Here is a 24341-nt window from a genome sequence, read left to right on the forward strand (position 1 = left end):
GCAGGAGGGGCCCATGCAGGCTCTCGGCTCGTGACAGGTTTTGAGCCGCAGTGTGCCAGCTGCAGACAGAGGTCTGGGCTGTCTCCAGTGTACCACCCCTGCTGCACCTGAGTCTCCTTTGCCCCTCACAGCCAATCACTCCCTGTAGCCTCTGCCAACCGTGCTCAGTTGTGGAGCCATGAGGCAGGGCAGGTGGGGCCCACGTGGGCTACATGGGCTCTTGGCATGTATCAGTACACAGGCTGTGGCAGTCTGGCTGCTGTCACAGATTGGGACCACCCCTGATGTGCTGACTGTGTAAGCATCAGCAGTGGCAGCCCCCACCATGCCATGGTCCCATCAGATGCCACCCAGGGTCCGAGTTGTCTCTGTATCCCCTTAGTGAGCTCTCTCCCAGGTCCTGGCAGTCCTCGCTCCAGTGCAGAGCTGTGAGGTGAAGTAAGTGTGGCTGGAACATTCACTTGGTTCAGGCTGGGGCACGTACTGGGGTGGTCACAGGAAACTGGGCAGCCACTGGAGCGGTCCTCAGTCAGCCCTCTGCCCCGCCTTGGGAGTAAGCCGGCGCTCGCATGCTCCTCGCAAGTGGAGTCCAGGATTGCCACGGCCCTTTTGTGAGTTCCACTGGCTCTCCAACCAGCCAAGTGGGCTTGTCTTCCCTGTGTCAGATTCCAGGACTGGGCTGCCGGAGACATGGTTTGCAAAGCTCACTCCCCATGGCAGATCTTCACCCCTTCCCTCTGAGTCCCCTCCCAGGGGCACAGGTCCTGACCTGATCGCTTCTCTTCCCTTCCTACCCGATTCTGTGTAGCTCTTCCTTACAGCCTCGTTTGTACAGGAGTCTTTCTTACAGTTTCCAGTTTCAATGAGAATTGTTCCATATGTAGATGTAAGTTTGATGTGTTTGTTGGGGGAGGCAAGTTCACTTCTTCCTACTCTACCATCTTGATTGATCCCCCCGTCTTTTCACTTTTTGATGGTGTCTTTTGAAGCACAAATGTTTTTAATATTGATGAGGTCAAATTTATCTCTTTTTTGGGAGGGATTGCTTGCCGTTTTGGTGTTGTTTCCAAAAAATAATTGCCTAATCCAAAATCACAAAGATTCACAGCTCTGTTTCCTTCTAAAGAGTTTCATAGTTTTAATTTTTATATTTATATCTTTGATCTATTTTTAGTTAATTTTTGTATATGGTGTGAGATAGGAGTCTACCTGCATTCTTTTGCATGTGGATATCCAATTGTTTCAGTACTTTTTGTCTTCAAAAGTTAATTGACCATAAATGTAAGGCTTATTTCTCGACTCTCAATTCTAATCAATTTATCAGTATGTCTATCTTTATGTCAGTGCTGTATTGTTTTGATTACAGCAGCTTTGTAGTAAGTTTTGAAATAATACTACCTTTTAATATTAAATACCGTAAAACTTATGACTGCCAATTTAAAGTTTGTGTTTTTTAATAATATAATTAGGCAGAATCATTTGCTAGTTTCTGTTCTTAGTCTCCTTGGCTGAAAACTTGATAGGACTTTGCAGCCCTTAATTTCTCTGAATAGAGACAGAGGAAAAGTGCCTAGATGGAGACTACACGTCTGAAGAGAAATTGATGGCTGTGGTTGTAGAAATTCTAGAAAAAATAAAATATTATTCAGCAATTCAGGTGTATAATTTGAATATTATTTGTTGATGATTGGATTATAAAGTTATTTTAAACTTAACATTTATGGGTTTCCTTTTGGAAACCTGTGTAGCATGAAAAGAGAGGCTTTGGATATATTATATACATATAATATATCCATATTTTGTTTAGCTGTACTCATGCAGTTATGCATATGTGAAATAAGCAGTATTATATCACTTTCCTTTTTATTAATCTGAAAGAATAAATGTAGATAAATTGGAGTTAGATGTTTAAAAGCCAGAGTCCTTGTTTGATACTAAAATTGTGATGTATCTGTGTGTGACAGAGAGAGAAAGGGAGAACAAGAATACTAATGAACTTACTTTCTAAGACATTGCTGTTTTCTAAGATATGAATGTGAGTAATAAAAATATGCAAACAACATATGCACTCACATGCCAGGAATGTGTTTATTCATGGTATAGTACATTGAATGTGATAGGTGAAGTGCAAATCCAGCTGATATGATCAGGTATGTGATTCATCATATTTTGCAGACATTGTTTTGTTATACATTTGGGAAAAAAAATCTCATCTAATAATAGGATCTGTATATTCTTTCCTTCTTTCAATGTTGTTTTCTCTTCCGAGTGTATGTCATTTATTTGTCATTTAGTGTGTGTACATGTATTTGTATGAAAAATGTATTAATTATTCTCATATAATTTATGATGGGATTCAGAGTTGTTTGGTCTGGATTGACCCCCCCTCCCCTCCCATCAGGCTCTAGGTAATAACATATCCTTTGTCTCTTTATAGCAAAAATACATTAAAAAAAAAGTTGTATATGTAACCACCAAGACCGTACACTACAATTAATTGGTTTTGTTTCAAATTCATTGTGTAGTGAAAGGTGTAATTACACAGCTCAAATTGCACTTTCTCTCAACATCATTGCTGTTTTCCAGTGGGTGGTGGTTTATAAACGCAGGAGTAAGGATGGAAGGGGGTCCTTATTTGGTCAAAATAGTCTTATTTTACTCTATGAGGAAAATAGGCATATAAAATTTGGAACTAATTATGCAAATAGTTATTTCCACATATAATTTATGAATTTCATTTTAAAATCCTGTTCTAAAGGTGGACAGACCTTTGAATCACATGTTGTTTTTAAACCAACTCATAATTATGCTCTGTCACACTCACCAAGTATACTGGTGCAACATTTATTTACTTTTCATTAATTTGGAAACAGCATGGTTTGCTAAATTATACACTGGTCATTCAGAGTCATCATATCAGATGCAATTGAAGGCAAGATTGAATGGTATGTTTCTGCTCCCACGTTCCAGTCTTTGTTGACATAGAGCACGTGCTGCTGTTTCCCATCATAATAATGGAGGCCATCTCCAGGAGGCATTCCTGGAGCAGGTCTGACCAGCGTGCACCTGTGGGGATGGTGCAAGAAGCATTCTTTTCCTTCCAGCCCATTTTGGCTCCGCCACGTGTAGATTTATGTATATGTTGCCCACTTTCACCATCACTGGAAATCGGAATGCAGCTACCCTGTTACAGGGAGGTGATAAAAAATGCATTTTGAGCTGATGTTGTAAAAAATATCCTATTAAATTTCATTTCAGAGTTTTTATTATGTAATTTTGAAGATTCAGCTGTTTGTTTAGATAAATGCCAACGGCAAACTCAGGTCTTTACTCTGTGCAACTAGATAGTCCATGATGTAACATACATGTTAGTGGAAGATAACCTTTTGGAGACAAAAGGTGAACTAACAAAAGTCACTGCTCACTGACATGTTTTAACAGAGGTTCCTTAAGGAGGGAGACAGAATATTTTAAGCTGATAGAGGTGAGGATGATTGAATTTGCTTTTTAAATGGAGGAGTTTACACATTCTTAGTTTATTTTAGAAATCCTACTCCGCAGACCATACACATTTGCGTTGATTTTCGTGGGACAAAAGTGAAATTGATTCATACCCTATCACATTAGTGTAATTTATAACACCTTTGTATTGCACATTAAAGTTTTTTTTAAATGGTGAGCTCACACTTTTTTCACAAGTGTGCTTAAATTTAATTTAATATATGGGGCAAAGAGTAGAAAGAATGGCCTCTCAATACTTCTCTGTTCCTTAGAACATATCCTAAATTTTTTTTCTCTTTTGCTCTGTAGTTCAATCATCATGCTAATGATGTTAACAGCTAATAGTTTGTAAGTCCTGACATCTCTTCAGGTATTTATTTCAGTTGAGCTGTTTTAATCAAGCACTATTTTATTTTCTTATTTTTTTATCTTCTGCTTCTCCCACTAAAATAGTAAACTCCATATAGGCAGGGGCTTACAGTGATCATAAAGGACCTGGCAGATCATACTAAAATGTAAACCTTTATCTTGTGGGCAGTGGGGGAGAACAAGGGTTTAAGTGGGGAAATAACCTGATCAGATTTACATCTTAATTTAAAGACAGCTAGAGTTCAGAGCAAGATCATGGTGGTCTGGTGGTGGGGGCATGTCTGGAGGCAGGGAGAGGACTTAGAAAGCTGATCCAATAAGAGATAATGATGGTCCAATTTAAGATATTGTTAGTAGATTGTAAAATCATGGACTAATGTAAGCAATATTAAGGAGGTAGAATCCATGGGACTTGGTGCTTGATTGATGTAATTAGTGAGGGAAAGGCCGAGTGCAGGACCATCCTCAGGTTTCTTTTTGTGCAGTTAATGGAATCATGTGTGAGGAGAGACAAATATTTCTTCTAAAACACAATGAGTTCAACTAGGAGTTTGTTTCATGTGAAGTACCTGAAGGCCATCAAGAAGAAATATCCAGTAGGTTGTTGGAGATAAGAATCTAGAACTCAGGGGAGAGATCTGTGCTGAGGATAATAGGGTTTCAGTTTATCAAAGCATAAGTGGCTGTTGAAGCCATAGTTAGGGAGATTTTCCAGGAAAAATATAAAGAGAAGACTAGAGGACTGAGGGTTGAGCCCTGAGGGTTGTTGACATTTGTTCCATAAATAGAGCCGAAGAAGACAAAATGAGTAGCATCCAGAGAGGTAGGCAGAGAACCAGGCACATGATGTGCCATGAGAAGAACATATCAGGAAGTTTGTGGCCAACAGTACAAGATGATGCAGAGGAATTGAGTAGGAGAAATCTATTAGACATTTATTGAAACAGCATTTATCGGGGGCCTATTATGTGAGTGTGGTCTTCAAACCAACCCAGTAAACGCTTGCCACCAGCTTTCAAAGTATTTCATTAAAAAAATCACCACAGTTAATTCCTGCTAATCTAAAACAGGTTGTGCCTTCTGACTGTTTCCCCCCTTTAAAAGACCTTTCCCATGTTGCAAGGAAAAAAGAAGAAGGTAAATGAAGAGCTATCTTTTCTGTATTCAGGTCCAAATGTGTAATTCTCGGGAAAACATTCTTTTCCATGAAGAATAATTTCATTCATTAGGAGAAAAATGGAAATTTTTATAAGGTTGCCAACCAAAGTGGTTCTCCACTTTTATTTTCAGCAAAGCTAAATCTGCATATTGAAGATGTATCTTGATATGCAAAGACCCAAAAGATGAAATGCTGACACACTTAACTGATTTCTTTCATTTTACTTTCTTGATGTTGGCTGTGCACAGATAGGCAGACAGTCATATGAGATAGTTACAATTATTTGGATGAAAGAAGTGTAATATTTTGCATAAAATGATGAAAAAATGTAATTGGAAAAACTGAAGGAAAAATGGAAATCCGATCCTAGTATTATTTTCTTTTCCTTAGTTTGGTACGCAGTATACAATTCATACCTGTCCATTGTGATGAAATGAAATACTTTAAAGTTACGTTGTATTTGGAAATGGAATCCTACTTTATTTATTTACTTATTTATTTATTTTTGTCTGTGTTGGGTCCTCGTTTCTGTGCGAGGGCTTTCTCTAGCCGTGGCAAGTGGGGGCCACTCTTCATCGTGCTGGGCAGGCTACTCACTGTCGAGGCCTCTCTTGTTGCAGAGCACAAGCTCCAGACGCGCAGGCTCAGTAGTTGTGGCTCACGGGCCTAACTGCTCCGCGGCATGTGGGATCTTCCCAGACCAGGGCTCGAACCCGTGTCCCCTGCATTAGTAGGCAGACTCTCAACCACTGCGCCACCAGGGAAGCCCTTGAATCCTACTTTAATTTCTTGCCATTAGAATTTCTTCTGTACTTAAAGTTCTTACTAAAATGATATGTTAAAAACAGAAATAGCCAATTTATGATTTGCTTTAATCAATGAAACATAATAAAATGTCAAATGCTCAACATTGACAAGAATTTAAATAAAAAGAAGATACTCTGCTGAGCAAACATTTGGATAAACACGTAGAAAATGCCTACCAAATTCAATATAGTAGCTAATTTTTAAACTAGAATTTAGAAAGAAAATTACTCATTTTGTAGACAAGAAAGCTGAATTGGAAGAAGGAAATTTATTTGACTGAGGTACATTGACAACTCAAATAGCCTTGAGATTGCATGAGGCCAATTTCATAAAGTCCTGCTGCTCCTTTTTTCTTACGGTGTTATCACTTGTAATGCATTCTCTTTCCCAAATGTATTTCATCTTTTATCTCTAAAAGATGGAATTTTCCTTGAATTTCTTATAGACCTTAATCTGGCACTCCTAAGGCTTTTACAACATTTTAATGTTTCCACATTTACTGGATATGTGATTGAGTGTGACCAATGCAGGCAAGTCTGCTTGACTTTACCTGAAGAGGCCTTTCAGTTTTACGTTTTATACCATTGCTCAGGCAGGAAGGCACCTCTACCTTCTGCCTCTTATTTTTTCCACCTGCCTCAACAGGTAAGGGCCAATTCAAATGTTGTTGCCCCTGTATAGTCTTCACTTTTCATCCTAGTCAGAATGAGTTAATCCTTCCTCTTTATTCTGGCTTGATGAGTCCCCCCAGCCCCCTTCCCAGTCAAGTAGAGGCAGAGATGTTAGATGAATTCCTTGGAATTGCAGTCTGAGGTCAGGTGGCCATTGCTTATGGGGAGGCCACAGAAGCTGGAGCCAAGGGATGTGTTTTACAATACAGCATCCTGGGAAGAAGCCAAAATCAGGCAATGACTCATCAACTCCAAATGGTTAGGCTTTGAGGGATGGTGCAAACTGGAGGCTCCAATCAAAACAGAACAAATGGTTTAAAACTGAGGAGAGAGATGGTACCTGAAAAAAGATCACTAAACCAGAGAAGACTGGACTGTTCTTAGAAGATGCCTGCAGACTTGATGGGGCAGAAGGTAGGCATTAAAGACAGTGACCTGAGGAGGACACCAGATCTTATTTTCAGACATCAAGTAATGCTTCTTATACCATTTACATATAGTAGGATGATAAATGTTTATCTCAACTGATAAATGTAAGAGACTTCATAGTCATGTTTTTATTGTATTCTTTGTTCTTCACTTAGTATAATGTCTGGCATATCATAAGTGCTAAGTAAATATTTGTTCATTTATTTAGTAAATGTTGAACCCATTATATATGGAAGTGTGACATATTGACATTTCTAATTTTATAAGTTCATTAAATCATTCATTCATTCATTTAAAAAGTAAGTACTAACTATATCTTGGTAATTATACAGAGAAGCAAAATTAGTGCTTATTTCACCATCTAGAGGAGAAAGCAAACAGTAAGTGGTTACCACGGTTGCATTAGGTATGGTGACAGGTTTCTGTATGGGGCATTATGGGAGCCCTTCTGGAAATAGCTATACTCTCAGGGAGAGGCTAAAGAGTCCATTTTAGCTGGGTGGAGAAATGAGCAGGAGGCTGCCAGGAGAGTCATGGGGCAAAAACGCATGTGAATGTAGGGGAAATGGTTTGGTAGGTGAGTGTACCCGGGATTGAAAAGGTAGGCGAGAGCAAATGCAAAGAGGGGTCAGATCATGAAGGCATGCTATACTAAAGAATTAGAACTTGATTCTTTGTCTTGAGAAGGACTGAAGGATTTATAAAGGAATTCTAAGTGCATTTCTTTTGTTCTTCACTGCTTTATTTTCCACCTAATTTTTGATGTCCTATCCCATATGTGCTTCTAGGAATCTATTAGGTCTTAAAACATTAAACCATCCAGGAATTAATGGAGGACTTGATACCACTGTCACAAATATAATCACCAGTCACTTAATGGTTGTGTCTGCATTGGAAACTCCATGTTCCTATTTAATAACTTCTTTAGCAAATTTAAATTCAGTGTCAGCTAGGCTTAAGCAACATATGTAGACTGAGACTCTAAAAAAATCTATTAAGGTACAAATAAAACATTATAATTACTTCTCATGCCAAAGCCCTTTTGGAATTGAATGTGTTGATATTTATTGTGGAGATAACCAGGCCATAAATTCTAAAAACACATTTTATTACTTTCTAAATTAACACAGCTGAACTAAAATGAGACCATGGTTTATAATGACTGGTTAAATTGCAGTAATGTCCTCTTCAACCCAGTAAATTGGCATCATTATGTACAATCCTCACATTATAACAGCATTGCCTTGTAATACTTAGAGAATTTATTCTGTATCTTGACTTTTAAATATGTTAAACCAGGACTTTCAAGTGATAGATAAATTTAAATTCACATGTGTTAATGATGTTGCTGTTTATAATTAAGGACAGAACTTCAGGGGTTTTCACAGCTATCATCTGCTCCTGAAATCTAAAGAAAGGTGGAATTACTCTACCATTTATTGGTGTTCTGCAGATTTTATTCTTCAGAAAGTTTTAATGAGCTAGAATTATGTCATAAACTTTGATATATGTCTTTTAAATTATGACAGATGATGTCTAAATAACCCAGAGCAGATAATTGTCTATCCTGATCTATTATTTCTTGAAGGGTCTTCAGAAACATAGCTTCAGTACTCTGTTCAGTGGATCAGTTCACTGTTGTATTCCCCTAATAGACAGTTTTCCTTCTGATGAGATAACTGACATTTCTTAAGTAGTGTTGGGCAAGGTCTTAGTATCACAATCCCAGATGTTTGGCAAATCCCAGGAATAATTTTTCCGTTACATATTTCTGGGATATAAAGTGAGATACTGTTGTTGAAGTCTTTGTAAACATGGAAAAGAATTTCTCACAAATAACTGATGTATAAAAATTGTATGATCCAATTTAGATAAAGGAATTAAGAACCTGACGATGAAATTTGCTGATTATAACTTGTCAGCATAGGAAGTATGATGGTACTTGTAGATCACACTGGGAATACTTCAGGCCAAATGTAGAATTCAAAGCACTTTTATAAATTGAAAAAGAGATGAGAAAATTTGATAGTAAATTTAATTGGGGGCACATTCCGGAAAGTACCCTTCAGAATAATAATAAGCTATATAAATGTAGAAAATGAGAATGACACACTATAAGTTTAATACGTGAAAAAAGATCTAGAGATAATAGTGAACTAAAATTGAACATGAATTAGTCACTCTTCTTTTGCATAGAATGTGTAGATTAAGTGCTATGCAGAGTTACAAAGAAAATGAAGCAATATAATGCTGCCCTCAGGAGACCAATGAACTAATGAAAAAAATATAAATATGAAAGGTCCAAACGATAAAGTATCTATGTTGTTCTCATTCAAACTCAGGGTAATTTGCCTACTGTTGAGTGCCTGTGTGGCTGGTTGAAAGGACCAAATGTTAAATGATTTTGCTCTATTTTATATCAGCACTGATAACAACCCAGTTCACTTTCTTCTGAGGTATCTCCTTGATGTATATAGCCTGGGAAAATGTGGGTCATTAAATCATTAGAAGCACTTGACCCTAGAGGATTATGTACCATAATATGCTTCTTGAATTTTTTGGCTCAAATTATTTCAGTGTTTTAAAAGGAATCGGGCCTACTTTTTATTTCTTTTTTGGAATGGTCAATAATACATGTCTCACCTTAGAAATGATATCCATCATTTATGTAGTCACCAAGTTTTAAATTTTTAATTTTTGTTTGGCTCCTACCCACGCCCACCCCTTATCAACATATTCAGTCTATTACATAGAATTTTAATTTCAGAACTGGAGAGGAACCTTAGAGGTCATATAGTTCAATTATCCTCTGAGATATGCATCCTCTTTACAAGTACTCTGATAAATATCCAGACTATTTTTTTAATATCTGGAATGACAGGTAACTTTCTAAGTCCTTTCAAATCTTACTTCCTGATTGATATATATATATATTTGTCCTTTCAGCTTTTAACCTGGTTTTGATCGTCATCGTGCATGGATGTCTGCAAATAGCCTCCTAACTGATCTTTCTTCTCCAATTTTTTCTTTCCTAGAATATCTTTACACCACTGTTTCAATAAAATTCCTAAAACACTTTGATCATATTGCTACCTTGATTCAGAAACCTTCAGTAATTCCCTGTAGCCTGCAGGATAAAATCAGAACTCATTAACTTGAAATAGTCTAGCTCAACATATATTTCTGGGTTTAACTTCACCTTTGTCAGCTTCCCCTGCCCATCCTTTGAGCTTAGTTGGTCTACTTACTTTTGCTGAAATTATGTTGTTCTTTCTTGTTCCGGTGCAGTTGCTGACGCTACTTCCCTTACCTCTTCCTCTTTCACTACTACTCTCCTCTTATTTAAATACTACACATATCTTAAGAGTGAAGTTGATCTTGGGGAGACAGCAGTGAGTGGTGGCTTGAAGCAGGATCTTAGTTCCCTGCCCAGGAATTGAACCTGGCAAGGCTGGATGAAAACCAGGAATCCTAACTGCTAGTCCACCAGGGGCTAGAGGCTAGAAGCAAAGTTGCCCTGGCTCTTGCCCCCATTGAAAAACAAGAATGTCTTAAGGAGGCAAAAACTGTAAAAACAGGTACAAAGTTTATTATTATTAGCACAACACAACATGTGGGAGAGCACGCAGAGAAGCAGTTTCTTTAGACAGAAGCAAAGCGGGAATACACACCCAGAGAGAAAGGGTGTGGGCGTCCTCCTTATTGAGGAGGAATGCAGTAAAGAGGCAGTTAAATCATTTATATAAGGGCAGTTCTTCTGGGTCTTTGTTCTCCTCTGGCCAATTATCTCGCTTCTTTTCCCACATCTGACCTGTCTTAGGGCCCTCCCCAGTATGCATGCACATCTTTTCTTAAGATGGATTCCAGTGCAGAGGCCTATGGGAGGTTGACGCCACCTGTTACGGGGTGACGACCCCTCCCTTTTTGATCCCCCATGGAGCCTTCCTGTGCATGTACAGTTAGGGAGGTTTTCTTGACTTCAGGAGTGAGAGATGTGGTCATTTTATCTCTTTATTCCAGCAGACCTCAACTCCTGCCATTAACTTTATCCTTGAAGTGTCTAGGGAAAACAAAGCTCCAATTTATTCCGCTTGACAGACTCCAGGTGTTCACCCAGGGATCTGTCTACCTCCTACCCCCCAGTCCTCTCTTTGGTAAATTACTCCAGACCACACCCAGCATACAGTGACGCTTCCTTTCCTGAACTCTTATGGGTGCCCATTTTCAGCCTCATTCATTTGGTGCATAATCATGAGCTAACTTGGGACAGTTCTCAGATTGTTATATTGAATTGTAATTTGTCTTTTGTATTGATGTTTAACTTTTTTTTCACACTTTAATACTTGGCTATCTTCCAGATTTATTTTATGAGTCGATATGGTATAGTGCATATGGTTTTCTAACTGTATTCCACCAAATCTTAGGGATTCCTGGAAATATGACTGGGGAGGGAGAGGGTGTAGACTGGAATTTGTGGTTCCCCAACAGCTTCTACCTTAACACCTCTGCTTTGATCTGTTTTTATGCCAAATTTCTGCATTTGATTACTTTTGAGAAAAGCATTCAGACTAAAGATGTTTGAAAACTGTGAATGAGTTTTCCCAGAAAACTTGGAGAGGAACCCAGACTTGGAATAAAGAGAGTGGATTTTATGTCCAGTTTTAACTCCTCACTGCCTTCTACTTTAGTTTCCTCATTTAAAAAATTACAAGGTCAACGCATATTACCTTACATCTCTTCCACTGTAGAAGTTGATGACGCTAAGAAAATTAGCTAATTTTTTTATTTTTAAAAAATGTTTATGGAAAGTATATATTTATTTAGACCATTCTATTATGAAGTTGCTTGCAGTTTTTAGTTGCTGTTATGGCCAGAATGTTCTACATATGGCACATTAATTACATAATAATTAAATATGAAAAAGGCAAATTCTTTTCCACTCTTTCCTTTTGATCAAAATATTATATATGGCATTCATGTACCTTTTGCTCTTTGGTACCACTTGCAGACCCTTCATTAGCATCATACCAGGAACCCTTGTATAAACTTTAAAACCTTGAGAACGTTGTCTTCAAAAACCACAGAATTCAAAAACAAGGTGAGGTGGGTGTACAAGCAGTTTAAAAAACATGAAGGCTAAATCTGTGTAAACTTAGAGAATGTCATTCCTTAGATCAATTTTTTTTCCAATATCTTTTTCAAAGTAGGAGGCCACCCTAAAGATAGGTGACAGATGTAAGGCAGAGAGAAGATCTTAATCTTGCTTGTTTTGCTTGTCCTTAACCTCATACCTACAGTATTTAAGGATGCCAGTAGTTGGCACCAACAGAGTATTCAGTTTTAAAAGTGGAAAAATTTAAAGCCTGAAGTTTACCTAGTTTGAGGTCTGCTAGGAGATTACCACTTAACTCAAATCATAGCCATAGTGAAACAGATCAAAGCCTGAACTATGCAGATTATGTTATTCAGCAGGTTTCAGCCACAAACCAAAGTCTGCAGATGAGGGACTAAGATTTCCAAGAAGTTAAGCATAGAATCAAGATTTTTCTAATTCTAGAGAAATGCAACTCAAAACTACAATGAGTTACCACCTCACATGGTGGTGTAGTGGTTAAGAATCTGTCTGCCAATGCAGGGGACACGGGTTCGAGCCCTGGTCCAGGAAGATCCCACATGCCGCAGAGCAACTAAGCCTGTGCGCCACAACTACTGAGCCTGTGCTCTAGAGCCCGTGAGCCACAGCTACTGAGCCCGCATGCCACAACTACTGAAGCCCACGCACCTAGAGACTGTGCTCCGCAGCAAGAGAAGCCACTGCCATGAGAAGCCCGCGCACTGCAACGAAGAGTAGCCCCCGATTGTCCCAGCTAGAGAAAGCCCATGCACAGCAACGAAGACCCAATGCAGCCAAAAATAAATAAAATAAATAAATTAAAAAAAATAAAAACACGAAAAGATGCTAGAATAACAAGTTTTTTGTGCATCACTGTAGAATAAGGTGCTTAAAGTTGTCATGAGGAATTGTACCCGGCACATCTTGGAAAATAAGGCAGGTGTTTCCATGTTGATAGTACTGTGAGGCGCTGGTATAAGAGCTTATGCTGCTGGTCCTGGCATTTGTTAACAGCAACGTTCCCCCAGGAGTTTTTAGATGTCTCTTAAGCAGTGAGAATCCTCTTCAAATTCTAAGAAATAATCTCTGGGGCTCAACATTTGCACTTTCTCCTCAAGCAAGTCTGTCTCATTTAAGAAGAGAATTATGGCGACATTGCTGAAAACCTGGTTATTGACAATCCTTTCAAAAATGCTCAGAGATTCTGTAAGGCACTGGTCATCTGTCTTCCCTACCATCTGGTCAAACTCACTGGAAGAAATAAGGAAGCATTCAAACCGACATTTCCTTTTTGATCTTTGACCACCTACATCAGACATTTTGAAAGGAACATAGTAAGTTTCAAAGTTGTACTTAGGAATATTTTGTTAGGTATTCTGCAAAGCAGAATATCCTCTTGTGATTGGAATGTATCTGGCTCTTTGAGCTTATCCATTCTCAAGGAAATAGTTTTACAGATTCACCCAGCTGAAATTACCCATGGTTGTCATGTGCTCCCATCTGCCCACTGTGCCCTTATAGCAGAAAAATATTGAAAAAATGAAACAGAAACCTGGCATTGTCACCATTCCCTGGGCCTCCATGGGTGGCCAGGGTTGTCAGCTGTCATCTTCTTGTCTTTATTGAGTTGGTTTGAATTACCTCCCCAAGGAATAGGAAGCTTCTCTTGAAATCTACAAGCACTTTCATACCTTTGGTCACGTTGCTGGAGATAGTGGGGTGAAACCCCTCACCAGCGCTCTTCAGAGTCCTGACCAGGGATGATCCATATCAGCTTCAGGAAGATGGACCTGCTGCTCTGGTTTGCTCGTAGAAGCCTGGTTTTTCATGAACTGCTTCAGGTAGGTCTGACTTTTCCCAGGACAGGCATTTGTCCATCTCCCTAGATTCTGCTGCTGCCTGGCTTGCCTTCCGTCACCACACAGCTGGGTAAGTGTACTGAAAGCACAAACAGAAAGAGAGGAAGTCCTGAGGCTTCATTTTCCCTCCAAACAGTATTAACCACTGTAAAGAGTCTCCTTGGAGTTTAGTACAAGAGCATCTCTTTTGGAGGAAAAGACCTGAACTTGAATCTTGAGTCTACAAATGAGGAATCCTGGCCAAATTACTTAACATTATTGAATCTCAATTTCCTCATTTCCAAAATAAAGATAATCATAACTGTCTCTCAGGATTGCTGTGAACAGCAGATGAGAGCATTAGTCTAAAATGGTTAGCCCAGTGCTTGGCACTTAGGTGTCTGGACTATGTTACCTCCTTTTTCTCTCTGTAATTACCTTTTTTTTAGACTTATTTATGAATGACTTTGGAATTTTTTCTCAATAATCAAACATTTAAAAGATGAAAGTTTGTCACTATTCAGGCTCTGAAAACACTTCTAAGTGAGATCAAACATTTGTTAGTAATGACAATTTCAATTCAATAAATTGCCAATTGAGATATTTAGATGTCTACTTCTGTTTGCTTTGTTAAAAAAAATCAACCACATTTACCTGTGTTGAGGAGGAGAGGAATTAAATAGAAGGAGATAAAGGGGATTTTATGGGGGACGGACATTTTCTCTATTTATTTAATATTTTGTTTCGGGTGGTGGTTACACCAGTGTATACAATTTTTAAAACTAAACATACTAAATATATCTGTGCTTTTTAATTTGTTAACAAACAAACTGAGGTATAATATACCTCAGTTTAAAAAAACACCCACATTACTTTATATAGTATTTTAAAAGGTTATATCTTCTACTTTAGTTTCATTCCATCTAAAGAGTCCAGAGCAAGAATCTCATTATTTTGTTAGTCAAGGCTCATATATTTATTTATGTATTGTTTATAAGACCAGGTATTAGTATATCTGAGATTAAATTTATGGGGTGTGCATGCTCATTGATAGATGATATCATTCATTTTTAGTGTTTGCTTTTCTCTCATTTTTGAACCTACAACTTCACTAGGCATTGAGCCTGTTGTAAAATAGGTGGGTCAGTTATTTATAGAGTTTAAATTAAAAGGCTTATGCATTTAAACTTGGTATTAAAATAACATTTCATTCATAAATGAAGAAGTTCAGAGATTTCCTTGTTTTCTGAAATGGAGTTATTATGCATCATTTAGGAAATATGTCTACTAAAAACTTTAAAGCATAACTTCCACTTTAACTTAAATTTATTTTACTTAAGTTTACTGATTTGAAAATGTGAGTATACAAGTTTACAGCCATGTTCTTCACGTTGGTTTTACATTTTAAGATTTCTTTGAGTTCATGATTTTCCTCTTTGATCTTAGTGCATTTCAAATGCTCATGTGAGAACCATAGTTCAGTTGCGTAAGGCATGTGTTTTACATAATGTTAAGATGTTAGGATCACCTGTAAGTTCTTATAATTGGACTCCATTGTATTATGGTTGCTTACCACCCACAAGTAGTTTCAGAATGTTTAATGCTTTCTTCATTCTTTGAAGGAATGATGCATTTTTAGTTTAATTTCACTTATTTGTTTTCAGATAAAATTTTCCAATATTACATTAAATGGTATTTAATGACATCAAAATCTACTTAGGGATTTTAAATATGTATATTTATTTAGATGAGTTTTGTAAAAATATTGATTCATATCAGAAAGACATAGCTTTCATTTAGAAGTGTTATTTTAGGTCATTTTGCAATGATATAACAAGGTACTGAAAATTAAGTGACATTTGCCCTTTCAAACTGTGGGAAGACTATTACAAATTATTTCAGGCTTGAAGAAGTTACAAAAAAATATTATATAATATTTTGATTAGCGGAAGAAGTACCTTCATCCTTTCTAAATCATTTATTGTAGATAGCCTAAAGTTTATTTTAAACCATTAATTAATTTGGTGCTTTAAAATACACTGACTTTTCCCCTATGATTTTGAAATCCAATTAGGTCAGGTGTATAAAGGTAAGTGGTATTTTAAGGCGTTACCAGTTTAATAGTGCTGGCACTTTGCATGTGTTTATGACAGTTTTGCTTCATGCAGTCACTCTGAGCTGAATACATTTGTTGTTCTAAAAATGGGAATATCTAAGCTTAATTCAGTCCCTCTGTTTAGGAAGGTGATATTGTGTCCTTTTTATCCGATACTTTAATGTAAAATTTTATAAATTCATTTGATAAATGTAAGTGGAAAATGTTTGAATAGATTATTTAGACGACACTTGGGTATACTAACGTCATCACTGCCTTTAATCAGGTGTGGTCATTGAGGTGTGAATAGCTGCCATGTAGACATCCTCATGTGGACTAGTGGGCCCAGCAGTCCAACAACTGAATGGAAATTGTAAATGAGTGAAAAATACCCCAACACTCAGTAGCTCCATAGCTAGAAGTACACGTTTCACTACTTATTTTGCTTTTAAATTTTCTGTTTAGATATTTTGGTCTTTTTTCTATTAGGTCATTTGTCTTTTTCTTATTAATATGTGGCATTTCATTATATTTTCAAGATAATATTCCTTTGTTGGTTGTATAAAGTTCAACTATTTTCTGCCATTTTTAATTTAATGGGGACTTTTGATGCTGCTACTTTTGAGATAAATAATTTATCATTGTTTTAACTTGCATTTTGTGGGTTTCCTTTTCAGTGGAGGGCATCTTGCTTAGGAATTCTTTTCTAATCTTAAGGACAGAAAATATTTTCCAATATTTTCTTTTTAGTTTAAACATCTTTTCATTGTATTTTCTTTTTAGTTTAAACATTTTTTCATTTTATATTCAAATCTATCATTTGTCTGGAATATATTTTTAAGTATGAGTCAGGTAGGAATCTAATTATGTTTTTCATTGTGTGGATGAATACAATTGCCCCAGTAGCATTTGTAGTCTGTTTTTACTTTTTTTTTTTTCTTGTATAAATTGATTTTATTTTTACTTATCTTTGGCTGTGTTGGGTCTTTGTTGCTCTGCGCGGGCTTTCTCTAGTTGTGGCGGGGGGGGGCTACTCTTCGTTGTAGTGTGTGGGCTTCTCATTGTGGTGGCTTCTCTTGTTGCGGAGCACGGGCTCTAGGCGTGTGGGCTTCAGTAGTTGTGGCATGTGGGCTCAGTAGTTGTGGCTCACGGTCTCTAGAGTGGAGGCTCAGTAGTTGTGGCGCACAGGCTTAGTTGCTCCGCGGCATGTGGGCTCTTCCCGGACCAGGGCTCAAACCCGTGTCCCCTGCATTGGCAGGCGGATTCTTAACCACTGCACCACCAGGGAAACCCATGTAGTCTGTTTTTGCAAGCTCATCTGCCATGTACCCTCTGTCCACATTGACTTTCCATGTAGCATAGATCTGCTCCTGGGCTGTCTCTTCTGTCCTGGTCTGTTGGACAATTTCCAAGTCAGTATATTTTATCATTATTGCTGATTTGTAATAAGCCTTAATATCTAGCCAGATAAGTATTGTATCTAATTTTCCACATGGTACATATTTTCCTTTCTTTCAGTCTTTTTGTATTTTAAATATGTTGTCCGTTAAATGGTATATAACTGTATATTTAAGAGCCACACTGGCTATCTCTGCTTTTTTTTTGGGCACATTCTTTTTTTTGTATTACTTTTATTTTATATTGGATTATAGTTGATTAACAATGTTGTGTTAGTTTCAGGTATACAGCAGAGTGATTTGGTTATACATATACATGTATCCATTCTTTCTCAAATTGTTTTTCCCTTTAGGTTATAACAGAATATTTAGCAGAGTTCCCTGTGCTGTACAGTGAGTCCTTGTTGGTTATCTATTTGAAATATAATAGTGTGTATATGACAATCTCAAACTTCCAATTTTTTTTATCTCTGCTTTTTCATAATTTATTGTAGCCTACTTTCATTTTGCTTGGGATTCCTGTCATATTTGACATTACTACTAATAGCATACATTGTACTTTTTTTCTTTGATTCTGTCTTTTTAAATTTTTACCCTACTTTTTATTTTCTTCTTAGAATTCTCTTCATTTTGTAATCAGGTACCAGGCCAGGTTCTAAACCATATGTAGTAATGCTGGTATGTCTTGAGGCCCTGGATCTCCCTCACGGCCACAGAAATTCACTGTTTTTTCAAGGTCTCATTAAAGATTTAATCCTGTGTTTAAAGGTGCCTACAGGGCCCATTAGACATCTGAACTCTTCCACCAGTGGGCCAGTTTAATATAATCTTTATTCAATCCTCCCTTTGTCATCAAATTAAATATTTTTATTGCCTTGGCTTTTAAAATAGACAGCGTGTTTCTTTGGGGAGAAGAATATGGTTTAACCTCCAAATCTTTGGCTATTCTTCAGCACAAAGGAAGGATATTTCTTCTGAACAAAGTTCCCACAAGCTTGTGGGCCATCTGACACTGAAGACAGAAAATTTAATGGCAAATGCTCGGCTCTCAGATGTTACTACAAAAGTTACCACTATTTCAGGAAAGGCAAGTAGATCTGAATTGGAGCTTTGGTCAAGAAATGCCCATTGTAGCAACCCCGTCTCCTGATGAGATTTTAGAAATCCATGTTTCTTAGGATCTGCTTCTTATTTTTTTTTTCTTTTTTATTTGGGTTGTTCATTTTGATATTGAGTTGTATGAGCTGTTTGTATATTTTAGAAATTAAGCCCTTGTCCATCGCGTTGTTTGCAAATGTTTTCTCCCAGTCCACAGGTTGTCTTTTCATTTTGTTTAGGGTTTCCTTTGCTGTGCAAAAACTTGTAAGTTTGATTAGGTCTCATTTATGTTTGCTCTTATTTCTTTTGCCTTGGGAGGCTGATCTAAGAAAATATTACAGTGATTTATGTCTGAGAATGTTTTACCTATGTTAACTTCTAGGAGCTTTCTGGTCTCATGTCTTATATTTAAGTCTTTAATCCATTTTGAGTTTATTTTTGTGTATGGTGTGAGGGTGTGTTCTAACTTCATTGATTTACATGCAGCTGTCCAGTTAGGATCTGCTTTTTGAAGGTGGAGACGTTTCAGAAATTCACCAGTTCCTCTGTCACCTTTTTCGAGATAGTCATGAAATATCTTTATCTTATCTTTGAGTTTGTTAAATTCTAATATCCAGAACTGTGCCTGGCTCCCAGGAGTCATTAAATAAATGTATGTTGGGAAAGTAAAAAGGGATGTGGGATGGAATCCTGACTGGAAGACAGCTAAGTGACAAAAATTAGGCAGAAATGAAAATTGTTTCACCCTCCCACCTGTAGAGGGAGAAAAATACCACAATGATAATGGAATTTTATATACAATGACTTTGGCAGTTTCCCAGTGATGTTAATTTTAGGAAGACACACCTAATTTAATTTTTGGCTGCTGTTCCTCTCATAGAAGAAACTGATTTATTACACTTGAAAACTGATGTTTTGATTTTCAAGAATGCCAGAGGGATTGAATACTGGCAGCTGTGAAATATCTTTCCATACCAGTTCGTGAGACTCTTAGTGGGCAGTGGAGTTAGTGATGATTTCAATGTTTCAAGAAAGCTAGTGGCAGCTGTACCGTTATGTAGCATACATATGAGAATCAGCTAAAGCAACAGTCTTCTTTGTGTTTGCATGAAATTTTGTAAGGGCAGCCTGGTGATTCTTAACATTTTCGGTGATCAGAAGTCTGGAATTGACCGTAATCACCAATGCCTTTGCATACTTTTTAAAGAGTAATAATTTGGTAAGCAATGCAGGTTGGTTAATGGCTTCTTTATGGTCCTTGTTGGTGAGAAGGTTTGGAAAAAATTCAGTGATTGAAATGGCCCCACTATCCACTGCCTTGTTACCTGCTCTCAGTATTACCAGGTGCTTGATGCATGCAGCCAAAGCAAGAATGTCTGAAAGGTTATATTGAGCAAGCAGAAATTTAATTCAGATTCTGATGTTGCAGTATCAAAAGGTATGACAAGCAGAGTAATGGTCCCTCAAAGTTGTCCTCTGTCTGATCCCCAGAACCTGTGAATATGTTCTCTTACATGGCAAAGGGGATGTTGCAGATGTGATTAAGGTTAGAGACCATGAACTGGGGAAGTAATCCTGGATTATATGGGTGGCTTAGAAAATGGAGAAAAGGAGCTGTGAACCAAGGGATGTAGTGTCATCTAAAGCTGGGAATGGGCCTCAGCTGATTGCCAGCAATAAACTGCAGACAGTTCTACAACCTCTAAGGATTGAATTCAGGGAACAACCTCAACGAACAAAGAAACAGATTCTTCTCTAGAGCCTCTGGAAAAGATGCAACTCTGCTGACACCTTGATTTTTGTCTGCTGAGACTCATTTTGGACTTTTGACCTACAGTACTTTAACGTTATAAATTTGTGTTTGCTTAACCTACTAAATTTGTAGTAATCTGTTACAGCAGTGATAGAAAATTAATACAAAGGGTAACTGATGTTTCCCTTTAAAATGGTCATGGATACCAAGGAGAAATCTAATAAAATTTATGAAGACACCTCATTCTTAAATATAACGTTTTTCTTATCTGAAGAAGAACAAAGTGTTGGCTAAATTATGTAATCTGAATTAAATAATATTTTCCTAGAGTGTATTTCCTGATGAGTAGGTAATATTGATATATAAGTATGAGGAAAAAAGTCAGAACCCTCCATTCAGATAAAAATTCATTTATAGCTTTGAGTTTTGATGCCGAGTGATTTGATTTTATCATTGTGTTCCCTTTTCAGTGAAAAAGGAGCTGTATTTAACTTCCCAAAATGTTAGTTGATTAACTTTTTTGGCCGCTCTGAAAAGCAAACTGCTATTAGGATCACCCCAAATTATTCCCTAGATCAATGTGTCTTGGCTAAACTTTCATGTGTGAATCAAATCCCTCCATAATCTTGTTTTTAAATGTTCCTCTTGGAGATGTACCTCAGAGAAGGATCACACATACAACCCTGTGTTATTTTTAACTTCCTGTTGGTGGAGACAAATCCAGAAAGAGAAACATTAGTCTTTGCTGTGACTTTGATTTTGCTGGATTTTAGAGTTTATACTTTTTCCCCAAGGATAAAAAAGACAGGGAGAAGTAAAAGTCCATGGGTTGACAAATTCTTTGCCATTTCCCATTTTTTTCAGCTGACAATGATTAGCCGTAACTATACAAAAACATCTTACTTAATATTCATGAGCCTGTTCAGGATAGTTTTATGGTGTAGTACACTTCTTCGTTTCAGTAATAGAAAACGCAGATGGGAAAATGGAATTGAAGGTATGCATATGAAACTGAAAAGGAACCAGTGGAGTAAATCAGTTTTATCACTTACTAAATCATTCTCCTGGCAAAAACAGTAGTAGTTCAAATGGATTTATCTTATTCCAAATTATATACGAAATTAACTTTCACATTTTGTTTCTTCCATAATCTAACTAGGCCTGTTGTTACAGTGTAGAGAATTGCAGATGGTATGGTTTCTCTACTTTAGTGTGAAATCACAGAATTAAAAAAATGATGAGCATGAAGATATATAGCTGAATGTGTCAACATGATAACTGAATTAAGAGAAATAATATAGACAGATTATAAGCAGACCTTGTAACCTATATTATGACTTAGCAGTGGTTAAGAATGTAGGCTGAGCCTGCTTGCCTCTTACTGGTTACTTCATATTGGGACAATTTTTAAACTTTAGAGGATCTCAGTCTTCTCATATATAAAAGGGGGATTATAATTGTACTCAGGTCTGCAATGAGCATTAAATGTGTTAACCTGTAAAGTAGTTAAAACATTGCCAGACACGGGATAAATGCTCAACAAATGTATGCTATTATTTTAATCTTTAATTATAAACATTTTCAAACTTACACAAAATAGAGTTGCTTATATGACTAGCTTGTTTCTTTTTTATAATGAACTGTCATATATTCCTCACCTGGGTGCTAGAATTATACAAATGTTGCCAGTTTTTAAATGTGTCTCTTAGGTTTTTGTCTGGATGTTATAAAGCATGTCATTTTACCCCTAAACGCTATTCTTAAAAATATAAAATATGGGCTTTGAAAGAACATAACCATTTTGTCATTGTCCCATCTAGCAAAATGTAAAATAATTGATTGGTTTCAGCTAATATTCAGGCCACAATTAGGTGTTCCAATTTGCTTTAAAAATATATTTTCATAGTTATTTGTTTGAATCAGAATTCAGACAAATTCCATATATTGCATTTGTTGTTATGTTTCCTAGGCCCTTCTCCCTTTCTCTCTCTGTCGCTCTCTTTTTAAAGTTCAGGTTTATTGAGATGTAATTCATATTCAGCAAATTTTACTACTTTTAGGTTTGCAGTCCTATAGATTTTGACAAATCTATCTATTTGTGTAACCACCAGCATAATCAAGAAGTTCTGTCGTGCTCCTTTTAGTCTGCTCCCTCCCTGTTACCACAGTTCCTTGAAACAACTGATATTTTTATCTGTCCCCATAGTTTTTTCTTTTCCAGAATATCCTATAAGTGGAATCACGCAGTGTCTAACCTTTTAAGTCTAGCTTCTTTCACTTAGCATAATTATTCTGAAATTGGTCTTGTTGTTCCCTTTATCATAGCTTGTACCTTTTTCATTGCTGAGCATTATTCCATCATATGGGTGACGGTTGTTGCCACAGTTTGTTTATCCAGTCACAAGTGGATGGACATTTGGAATGTTTGTCATTTGGGTTATTTTGGGTGATTATGAATAAATCTTAATATAAACATTCACAGTAGGTTTTGTGTGGATATATGTCTTTTCTTTGGGGTAAATGTCCAGGAGTATTTATCTAGGCTTGCTGGGTCACATGGTAAATGCACGTTTAACTTTTTACAACACTGCAAACTGTTTTCCAGAGTGGCTGTACCATTTTGCATTTCCAAAGCAATATATGAGAATTCTGTTTGCTCCACATTTTAGTCAATGCTTGTTATTTTCAGTATTTTTTATTATTATTTGACCACTCAAAAAGGTATAAAGCGATGCCTCATTGTAGTTTTAATTTGCATTTCCTGATTACTAATGACCTTGAGAATCTAAATGTGCCTGTTTTTCTGACCCCTCTTTTAGTCAAGACCAGCCTGTCTCCCACACATTTTTTTTTTTTTCGATTCAGTTGTTTGGTTGAGGAAACTGAAAATCTTGTGTCTTCTTCATTTGTTGTTTAACATGATCCCCTATCCTTCATCATTCTTATAAGCAGAAAATTAGCTTCTAAATTAGGTTTTGGATATATATTTTTGATGGAATGCTTCATAGGCCATCTGTTTCATATTGTATCACTTCTGAAGGCACCTAACATCTGATTGACATTGGGTTCAGATGCTGCCAGTGTTATCCCTTCATTCTAAAGTTGCCCATCAAGACTTCCGTGGTGGCACAGTGGTTAAGAATCTGTTTGCCAATGCAGGGGACACGGGTTCGAGCCCTGGTCCTGGAAGATCCCACATGCCGTGGAGCGACTAAGCCCCTGTGCCACAACTACCGAGCCTGTGCTCTAGAGCCCGGGGGCCACAACTACTGCAGCCCGCCCACCTAGAGCCCACGCTCCACAACAAGAGAAGCCACCACAATGAGAAGCCCGTGCACCGCAACGAAGTGTAGCCCCCACTCGCCACAACTAGAGAAAGCCCTCGCATAGCAATGAAGACCCAACACAGCCAAAAATAAATAAATACATAAAAAATAAATAAATAAATAAAGATTCTCATCAACTGTTCATCTAATAGTTTCATCCATTTACCTTTTCCTGAATCAGTTATTTTGTTAGGTGTTACAAACAGTACTTGTATATTCTAATTTTCCCCTTTCTCTGTATTTATCGGTTGGTTTTCTTCTGTAAAGGAAGAGTTTTCCTCACTAGGGCTACCCAGTTACCTTTGAGTTTATTTAGAAAAGTTGGAATTGATAACTTTTAGAGGAAGGAGTTAGTTTCCTTGAAATTTCCAGTGATAATTAATGGGTGATGGTAGTGGTGGGAGTGAATATTTTTCTTCCTTCTTGTTGTCTTTATCATTGCATGTCATTATGAATACATTATTTTTGTATATTCAGTGTGTTTCAGTCGATTTCAGTGATTCTTGCTTAGTTCAAATTCAGGTTATATTAATGAGGTAAAAAAGAAAAGCAAAATGTAGAAGTCCGTAGATTTTTATATGTACTTGGATCTGATTTCTGGACGTTTTTTATGGTTATTTGATTTGTATATAATGCATGCAACATGTATATAATGCGTGCATGTGCAATCTCACATTCATGAAATTATCTCGCTCCAGAAAAAGAAAAATAACCTGGTAGTATTTCATGGGGATTGATATAAATTAATAATTAGGAAGAACTGACATTGTTATGATACCAGGTAT

At 37.1% G+C, this 24341-nt stretch overlaps 1 protein-coding gene and 1 pseudogene across 1 annotated transcript in view; one reads left to right on the forward strand and one right to left on the reverse strand.

Moving 5' to 3' along the window:
* The window catches only part of CTNNA2 (catenin alpha 2), a 1212193-nt gene that overhangs the window by 46652 nt on the left and 1141200 nt on the right, over positions 1-24341 (forward strand). The window lies entirely within an intron of this gene.
* Positions 12920-17412, reverse strand: LOC102992977 (guanine nucleotide-binding protein subunit alpha-13-like; annotated as a pseudogene).

Source organism: Physeter macrocephalus, chromosome 12 (genome assembly GCF_002837175.3).
Source record: "Physeter macrocephalus isolate SW-GA chromosome 12, ASM283717v5, whole genome shotgun sequence".
In the NCBI taxonomy this organism is placed as follows: Eukaryota; Metazoa; Chordata; class Mammalia; order Artiodactyla; family Physeteridae; genus Physeter; species Physeter macrocephalus.